Genomic DNA, 10,626 nt, shown 5'->3' with positions numbered 1-10,626 from the left:
TGTGCTTCACAAACCTTAAAGTACTATAGAAATGTTAGCTATTATTATTACTTTGCCATAATTCATATATACTATATCTTTGGAATTCTCCTGATCTATTGACCTAGTAAATCTGTCAAGAAAGGGAATGAGGTTTAGTCTGGCATGACTCATCCTTGATAAACCTGGGCTGACTTTTATCAATCACCATTTCCCTTTCTGAATGCTCCCAAACTCTATCTTTAATAATACAATTTAGAATTTGGTCCTCCCTATGCCATTTTCACTTAGCTATCTCTATTTCAGTCACTTCCTCTGCCTCTATCACTGCCCAATTCCAAGTTGCTTTCTCCTTGATTGGGCTGTTGTTGTTCAGCTGTGTAGGACTCTTAGTGAACCCATTTGGGGTTTTCTAGGCAGAGATACTGGAGTAGTTTGCCCTTTCCTCCTCCAGCTCATTTTACAGATGAGGAAACTGAGGCAAACAGGGTGAATTGATTTGCCCAGGGTCACACAGCTATTAAGTGTCTGAAGCTGGATTTGAACTCATGAAGATGAGTCATCCCAACTTCAGGCCCTGTACTCTATTCACTGCAACACCTAGCTGCTTTCACCTACCATCTCCTCTCTCTCCTTTCTCAGTGAATTCAATCCTTGACTTGCAGTCTTCCTTTCCTCTCTATCCTCTGCCCTCTCTCTGGGTGACTTCAGTATTCACACTGTTGGGCTTCAAACACTGGGGCCTCACGATTCAACTTCAACAACTCCAATGATCTCCATTTCCATTGCAACTCAACCACCCATGGGGTGGTCCCATCTTAGAGATTGCCATCACCCTTTTACAGAAGAAAACAGCTAAATTAATTGCCTGTAAATTCTCAGCTCAAGAACAAATGTAAGCCTCAGACTCCTAGCTCTTGGAATTCCTCATTCTTTTTAAAAATTTATTTAGAATTTCCCCCAAGTTACATGTAAAAACAAATTTTCACATCAATTTTTAAAACTTTGTGTTCCAAATTATCTTCCTCCCTTCCTCCCCACACCCCTCAAAAACTCAAGCAATTCAATATAAGTTATACATGTGCAGTCATGCAAAACATTTCCACATTAGTCTGGTTGTGAAGGAAAACAGACAAAAAGCTTTAGAAAGAGGAACTAATAAAGAAATTATACTTCACCCTGTATTCAGATTCTATCAGTTCTTCCTCTGTAGATGGATTGCATTTTCATAAGTCCTTTTGATAGCATCCTGCTCATCATTTCTCACAGTACAATAGTGTTGCATTCTAATCTCATCCCAAAATTTGTTCAGCCATTCCCCAATTGATGGGCATCACCCCAATTTTGAGGAATTCCCCATTCTTAATCACAATCTCCTGTCTTTCTGTAGCTCCCTCTTTTCTTCCGTGTCTCATTCTTACTCTCTCTAACTTCCTCACTTGTGTTAGGATTTCCTTCTTTCCTTTAAAAAACATTTTTTTTTTTTTTTTGCCTTTGAAGCCCTTCTTCTCCTTGAGAACAGAGAGGGATTCCTCCAGCCCTTTTGGCTCCTATAAATACTCAAGACAAATGGCATTTTAAAGACACAAAGCTGTCACTTGGCACCCCCAGAAACACAAACATATCACATTCTGGAGGCTCACTGGAAAATTCCTTTTGTTTTCCATAGTCTCGCACCGCCATCCTTAGCTCTCCTGTTATTCTTATAACTATCTCCTTGTGATTAAAATGGGCAAACTGCCTATTAGAAGAATTAACTTTTTACAAATTAACAAGCATTTGTTTTCTCTCTTTCCCACATCCTCCTGTCTCACTGAAAAATTAAGAACCTTGTGATAAATAGGCAGAGTCCAGCAAAACAAATCCCTGCCTCAGCCTTGGCAGAACATATATTTATTTCTCAGTTTGCAGCTCGAGTCCATCACCTTGATGTACTTTTTCACTGACATTGGAGCTACAGGGTGAGGCTTTGTATTTATTACAAGCTCTTACCTTTTATTTTTCCTAACCTTCCCAAGGACACTTAGTAGCTGTGTAACCCAGGGCGAGTCACTTAACTTTGTTTGCCTCAATTTCCTCATCTGTAGAATGAGCTGGAGAAGGAAATGGCAAACCTCTCTTGTATCTTTGCTAAGAAAACCCCAAATGGGGGCACAGGGAGTTGGACATGTCTGAAATGACTCAATGACAACACCAAAACCCAAGATGGCTCAGTGGATAGAATGCTGGGCCTGGGGTCAGGAAGATTCCTTTTCATGACACTTACTAGCTGTGTGACCTTGGGTAAGTCACTTAACATTTGCCTCAGTTTCCTCACCTGTAAAATAAGCTAGAGAAGGAAATGGTAAACCACATCAGTATCTCTGCCAAGAAAACCCCAAATGGGGTCACAGAGAGTCAGACATGATTGAAAAAAACAACTGAACAATAACAAAAGGACACGAAGCCAGTGGCAGGAGGGGCGGGGCGGGGCGGGGGGAGGCAATATTTGAACCTAAGTCCCTTAAACATGTTAGTTTTTCATAATACCATACTGCTATGTGCATAAAGGAAGCTGGGATGGTTTTCAAGACTAGAACTCCTACTCTTCTGACTGCAGCATTAGCCAGAAGCCATACCCTAAGGCTACAACCAAAGCTGGTGTTTGGAGAGCCCATGACTGGAAAGTCCTATGAAAAGAGGATGGATCCGCAGCTCTGGAGCCCTGAAGGGCTTTCCTCTTTCAAGAAGTTGACAGAATGGTAGACATGGTCTCTCCACAAATACATCCACTCCTCCCTTGACATTCTTGACATTTTTAGAGCCTGTCCTGACCCCCGAAATTGACCCCCTTTGTGTTACTTTCTTTATTTCTTTCTTTTAATATTGTGTCAGCTATTTTAAGTAGCTCTTTATTTCTTTTGTTTTTTGTTTTTTGTTTTTTGTTTTTTGTTTTTTGTTTTTTGGTGAGGCAATTGGGGTTAAGTGACTTGCCCAAAGTCACACAGCCAGCAAGTGTCAAATGTCTGAGGCCAAATCCGAACTCAGGTCCTCCTGAATCCAGGGACGGCACTCCATCCACTGAGACACCCAGCTGCCCCTCTGTTTTACTTTAAACCTCTCTGTGCCCCAATTTCCCCTTTTGTAAATTGATAGATTGGACTGGGAGGGACCTCAGAGGTCATCTACTCCACTCTATCAATCTATAAAAGGGGAAATCGGGGCACAGAGAGTTTGAAAGTAACATAGGTTAGGATGTCAGACATGGGATTTGAACCCAGGTCTTTGGACTCCAGAGTCAGTGTCTTTCCACTGTACTGTACAACCTTTCCAGCAGTTGAAACAGAAGCAAGTATTGGGAAAGGATGAGAGGGTAAGAGTTAACCGGAGATTCCTAGAAGGATGGAAGTCATGGAGGGTAATGTACAGGAGCTGAGAACAATAAGGAGGACCTGTTTAGATCATTTATCTAAGGGCCCTCTGAATAGTTAAAACAAATTGTATTTTATACACACAAAGCTGTAAAAATTTATTTTTATTTTATTTTAATGGAACAAGCCAACAAGCTGGCCTCTTATAGACGAAAATAGCTACTGCTGCTTGTAAATTCTCAATTCAAGAATGGAGATGCAAACACTGGCGAAACAACTATTCTTTTCTGAGGGTCTATGAAAGTGAGCTCCTTGTCTCAGATGTTCCCTCTGTGTTCATAAAGGGTCAGGAAGGCTGCAGTAGCCCATCGCCAAAGGCCTCTGGGGCCCTGCTGTCGCCCCATGCCTGGGACAAAGGTTCATTCTTAGGAATGTTAACAGCCTGTTATGAAGGGTGGAGAAGGGCTCTTTTCAAGACCTATGGGAGTGGTAGAGGCCATATTGTGCCCAACACCCCACATGTGCTGATGGGAGAGATAACCTAATCTGGAACCTGTTTGCATATGTGTGTATGCTTTGTTCATTGCATATCATCAAAGCTTGTAATGCTCCAGGTGGGAGGGAGGTATCACTTACCTCCTCATTGGTAAGATGTACTTCTGTGAACCCAAGAATCAGTAATTCTGGTGCCTGGAGAGAGAGACAGAGAGAGAGAGAGAGAGAGAGAGAGAGAGAGAGAGAGAGAGAGAGAGAGAGAGAGAGAGAGAGACAGAGAGAGAGACAGAGAGAGAGACAGAGAGAGAGACAGAGAGAGAGACAGAGAGACAGAGAGAGACAGAGAGAGAGAGACAGAGAGAGAGACAGAGAGAGAGAGACAGAGAGAGAGAGAGAGAGTATGTGTGTGTGTCAAATACCAGATCTGGAGCCAGGAGAATCTGGGTTCATATCCTACCTGTGACATATCTTGTTCAACATTCTGTGTTGATATATTCAATTACAGTACTATGGGAGAACATCTCTGCCTGAAATCCAATCCTTAGAGAAACTGGTTGGACCATAAGCTACAAGGACCTTTCTCATATTTGACCTGGGGGGCTGAGGACCTAAACATGCCAACTCACCTGCCCCCCGACAAAGGATGGAGTCTTTAAGAACTTCTCAAGTCCTCCTGCTTCTTGCTTAATATTTTCCTTCCCTAAGGCCTAAGGGGAGTTGATTTAACAAATTTATTTTCATAAATTCAAGCTGGAAGCTGCCCATTTATTTCCCTTACCATAGTTTGTTAGTAATTAGGAAACTTTAGCAGGGAAAGAACATCTTATAAAAAATAGCTAACTGAGAGTGGAAACCTAACATAAATGAGGAGAAAGATGGAGTCTCGCTGCCCTCGATGGGTTTGTCACCAGGCTTGAATGAAGTATAACTGAGGATATTAAAAGAAATGATAATTGTGATTGTTGACCAATATGGTGGCCTTTGAAAAAACATCAAGAGATCATAAAAGATATTACAGGCATACATGGGTCTGATTTTCCAAAAAGGGAAGGAGGCATATTCTTCTAACTCTAGGCTAGTGAAACTTTGGTTTTGGGTTAGAAACTCTGGTTTCTAACAATATTCCAGAATGCATTATTAAAAGGATGGATTATGAACATTTGGAAAGGGAAGCAACAAGAATACTAAGATCTTGCTCATCAAGAAGAGGCCTAACCTTATTTCATTTTTTTATATCATTACTAAATTTGTAATGTGGGGAAATTCAATGGGCATGATAAGATTATATTTCTTGTGTTTTTTTTTGTTGTTGTTGTTTTTTTGGTGAGGTAATTGGGGTTAAATGACTTGCCCAGGGTCACACAGCTAGTAAGTGTTAAGTGTCTGAGGTCAGATTTGAACTCAGGTCTTCCTGAATTCAGGGCCAGTGCTTTATCCACTGTGCCACTCAGCTGCCCCATAAGCTTTTATTTCTATATGGCATTTAGCAAATCTCTCCTGAAGGACAATATGTAGTAATGGAGGTGGACCCACAGTGGTTATTAGTAAAGTTGGGTGTTTTTTTTTTGGCGGGGCAATGGGGGTTAAGTGACTTGCCCAGTGTCACACTGGGTGCTTTTTTAACTGGTTAAATGACTGGACCAAAGGGTGATACTTGATGTAAGCCTAGAAGTAGGTCTCTAGAGGAGTGACTTGGGGGATGTTAGCTATTGTCATTTTATGGATGACATAAATTTGAGGATATTTAACATGTTGCATGATAGAATCAGATTCTACAAAGATCTCAGCAAGGTAGAGCTTTTGGTCAACTAAGATGAGGGTTTTTGTTTGTTTTTTTTTTTTAGTGAGGTAATTGGGATTGACTTGCCCAGGGTCATACAGCTAGTAAGTGTTAAGTGTCCGAGGCCAGATTTGAACTCAGGTCCTCCTGAATCCAGGGCCAGTGCTTTATCCACTGTGCCACCTAGCTGCCCCTAAGATAAGGTTTAATAGGGATAAATGGAAAGTTCTAGCCTTGTGTTCAAAAAATCAGTTGCATAAATACAAGATGTGGGAAGTTAGTTTAGCAATAATTCATATGAAAGGACCTAAAAGTTTTAGTGAACTATAAGATCAGTGGTGTGATATGGAAACTATGGAACTTAAGGCAATATTGATTTACATTAATGGAATCACTGAACATCTAAGAGGCCCAGTGGATAGAGTGCTGGGCCTGAAGTCAGGAAGGCTCATCTTCCTGAGTTCAAATATGACCTCAGACACTTACTAGCTATGTGACACCAATGGCCTCAGTTTCCTCATGTGTAAAATGGGCTGGAGAAGGAAATGGCAAACCACTCCAAACAAGGCTGAAATGACTCAGCAACAAAAATAAAATCTGTCTTCAGAATAAGTGTATGACTCTATTCTGCCTTAGAACAACCCACAGATTCTTGTTGAGTGCCGTGTTTTGGTGAGGATATTGACGAAACAGAAGGGACCAAGAGATGATCAAGATGGCAGGACTAGAAACCTGGCCATGAGGACCGGTTGAAGTAAGTAGGGAGATTTGGTCTGAAGAAGAAAAAAAAAGTCTACAGGGAAGACATGATGGCTGCCCTCAAGTATTCTAGAGATTGTTATTTCGAAGAGGTTTTAGACTTGCCCCTTGTCCCCAGGTGGCAGAACTAGGAGCCATGGTTCCAGATTTCACTTTAACATAAGAAAGGCCTCCTTACCGATGAAATCTGAGGCAGCTGGGTGACACAGTGGATGGATCACTGGGCCTGGAGTTAGGAAGACTTCAGTTCAAATCTGTCCTCAGACACTCACTAGCTGTGTGACCCTGGAAGAATTATTTAACCTTTGTCTGCCTTGGTTTCCCCAACCGTAAAATGGAGGTCATAATAGCATCCACCTTCCAGGCTTGTGAAGATCAAATGAAATCACATTAATAAAGCACTTAGTACAGTGCCTGGAACATTGTTTTTATTCAGTCATTTTTTTTTAAAGTGTATCCAACACTTTGAGGCCCCATTTGGGGTTTTCTTGGCAGAGATACTGGGGTTGTTTGCCCTTTCCTTCTCCAGCTCATTTTACAGATGAGGAAACAGACAAATTGGGTGAAATGACTTGCTCAGGGTCACCCAACTAGTAAGTATTTGATGCTGGATTTGAACTCAGGTCTTTCTGACTCCAGGCTTGGCATTCTATCCACTGCACCACCCTGCTTTCCAGCTGAGTTTGGAGGGTTCTATTAAAATGGGGTATGAAAACTCAGATCATGTCTATCCTGCTATGAAGTATATCAGATCTAAACCATGTGCTCTGGACCAACCTCAGCTCCTGATTAAATAGGAATTTCAAAGCAAAGAGGCAAAATCTGAGATTGAATTCCTTCTGGGGCTCTGGAGGATAATGGAGGGCTCCCTGCTGTCATTATCTTTCCTAATAGGGAAGCTTCAATTCTCACCTAAAGGACCAGAAACTGGCCTCATTCAGCCTGGGTAAGTTTTTCCGTTCAAACTTTCTTCTGCTAACCTTTGCAGGCAACGTTTTATAGTCTAAACTTCCTGGTACTTGTATCACTTTAAAAAAATATGAGGCTTGGCTTCTGACAACCTCCACAGAAATAGCAGCCGTGTTGGTGGAGATCTTCCACTTATGGCATTACCTCCCCAGAAAAGCCGGAGGATAGCCCGGTCGGCCATTCATTCAGTAAGTTCTTAATAAATGCTCATTGACTGATTGACCTTTATGCACCTTCCAGAACCCACACTGACATTTGAAAAAGCCCAATGCCTGGTAATTGTCACCACCTGAACAGCTTTCCCTTGGGCACCTGCTGGGATGCCCATCCACACACAGCTGGCTGAAGCTGGTTGAGAATGTGAGGATCAAAGGACAGGAACATGGTAGAAGAGGCTTGTCTTCTTGAGGCAGAGCCCTGCATGCCTTTGTGAGAGATGCCCTGCTCTAGGAGAGGCAAAAGAATTCATTATGTCCTCTTTTTCTCTTATTAATTTTTTTTTTGCAGGCAATGGGGGTTAAGTGACTTGCCCAGGGTCACACAGCTAGTAAATGTCAAGTGTCTGAGGCCAAATTTGAACTCAGGTCCTCCTGAGTCCAGGGCTGGTGCTTTAACCACTGCACCATCTAGCTGCCCCTCTTCTTTTTCTCTTGAGGGGAATTGATCATCTTCCTCTCTCTCTCTCTCTCTCTCTCTCTCTCTCTCTCTCTCTCTCTCTCTCTCTCCTCCCCTCCCAAGTTCCTGCTTCCATTTTGTCTGAGAGTAATCATCAAAATAGGGCAGTTAGGGGGCAGCTAGGTGGTGTGAAAGGCCTGGAGTCAGGAAGACTTCTTTTTGTGTGTTTAAATCTGGCCTCAGACACTTACTAGCTGTGTGACCCTGGGCAAGTCACTTCACCCTGTTTGCCTCAGTTTCCTTTTCTGTAAAATGAGCTGGAGAAGGAAATGGCAAACCACTCCAATATCTCTGCCAAGAGATACATGACTGAAAAAACGATTGAACAACAAAATATATACTATATATTACACATATATTCTACATATTTTATTTATGTGTACATATATTAAATATATACTAATATTATATATGTACATATATATACTATATGTGTATAAATTGTATGGAAAATATGAAATATATATGTATACGCACATACATAGTATTTATACACACACATACATACATAGAAGGGTGTATGAGGTATTCAAGGAAGACTAGCACCTCTGGTGTGAAGACTACTCATCTACCTTTGGCATCTATCTGCCACCTAACCTGTGGCTCCAAGAAGCTGAATCATATAGTGGACACACACCAGCAAAACACTCTCAGCAGATGGGCTAAGCCAGGTGGAGGGTACCTGACAAGCCTCAAACCTATGGGTGAGTTAGGGGGAACGTCTACCCCTGGCATGTGAAGACTTCCCTGAAGAATGGGCAGATGAGAGCAATTTGTTCCAATGGGTATGAAGGTGGCTAAAGCAGATGCCATGGGGCACTTAGAGCTTAGTAAGACATCAAAGATGCCAGGGTCATTCACCAAATCAGGAGCCATCTCCAGTCATCCTGATGTATATCTTACCACTGTACCCAGATGGCTCTGGAGGAAAAGAATGATGTTGGTGACCTTGCACAGTCCTCCCTCACTTAAATCCAATTCAGTGCAAGTCATGACATCACCCCAGACGTCACGGTCCTCTTAGAGCTTAGTAGGACATCAAAGACACCAAGGTTATCACTGTATCTGGGGCCATCGCCAATCAACTTGACTTTTGTCTTGCCACTGGACATTAGTGATTCTAGAAGAGAGAGTGAGGCTGATGACTTTGTGCAACTCTGCCTCACTTAAATAAATCCAATTCACATATACGTCAAGACATCTCCTATGATGTCATTGGTCCTCTTCAAAAATGAAGGATAAATAACACATAATACATATAAACATATATACCCCCACACACATGTATATATGCATCTATACATTCATACATACACATATGCAATACACACTGTGTATATCTATATCTGTGTATCTATGTTTGTTATCTATCTCTCAAGCTATCTCTCAAGCTATCATCTATCATCTCTCTATCTTTCTATAATCCACCTATCTACCTACCTACCTACCTACCTACTTACCTACCTATCTATCTACCTACCTATCTCTATCCATCTATCTATCCATCCATCTATCTATCTATCATCCATCTATCTATCCATCTATCTATCTATCTATCTATCTATCTATCTATCTATCTATCTATCTATCTATCTATCTATCTATGTATCATCTATCTATCTATCTATCTATCTATCTATCTATCATCTATCTATCTATCTATCTATCTATCTATCTATCTATCTATCTACCTATCTCTATCCATCTATCTATCCATCCATCCATCCATCCATCCATCCATCCATCCATCCATCCATCCATCCATCCATCCATCCATCCATCCATCTATCTATCTATCTATCTATCTATCTATCTATCTATCTATCTATCTATCTATCTATCTATCTATCTATCTATCTATCTATCTCTATCATCTATCTATCTACACTCAACTCTCCATCATTCTGACTTTGGTTGAGAACTTGGTGGCACCAAAGCCACATAGGAACTGATTTATAAGTCTTCTCTCCCATAGAGTACCCTGGAGGTACTGGGAAAATACCTGCGCCTTTGTTCTTGCTGTATCTGAAATAAGTATCCCCTAATAAAAGTTATTTGATGTTAAGTTGTTAAATGGAACTAGGGTATTAGTCATAGGCCCCCTAACAGATAGCGGGGACCTGATGTAATGACAGAGAGAAGGGACTACCCCTAAACCTCATAGGGTACCCCAGAATCCAGAGAGAAGCTGTGGCAGGGCCTGTCTCTGGGAGAGGGAGTCAGCAAACACACTGCACAGAATCCCTGCCCTCAGGGGGCTCCTGCTCTGAAGGGCAGAGTAAGAACTAGGGTACAGGCGCCTGTTTTCCAAACCCTGTTCCCTTTCTATTCTGTTGTGTGCCTGCAAAGAGCAGTGAAAGAAACATCTTTTTTTTTTTTTTTTTAGGCAATGGGGGTTAAGTGACTTGCCCAGGGTCACACAGCTAATAAGTGTCAAGTGTCTGAGGCCGGATTTGAACTCAGGTCCTCCTGACTCCAGGGCCGGTGCTCTATCCACTGCGCCATCTAGCTGCCCCTTGAAGGAAACATCTTTAATGTTTGGAGCGAGTCAGTTTGATCTGGTCATTGCAGCTTCCTCTGGTTAAATGGAATCCTACAATACTATGCAAGCCTGTTAGA

This window comes from Dromiciops gliroides, chromosome 6 (genome assembly GCF_019393635.1).
Source record: "Dromiciops gliroides isolate mDroGli1 chromosome 6, mDroGli1.pri, whole genome shotgun sequence".
NCBI lineage: Eukaryota > Metazoa > Chordata > Mammalia > Microbiotheria > Microbiotheriidae > Dromiciops > Dromiciops gliroides.
This window is presented reverse-complemented; position numbering follows the sequence as displayed.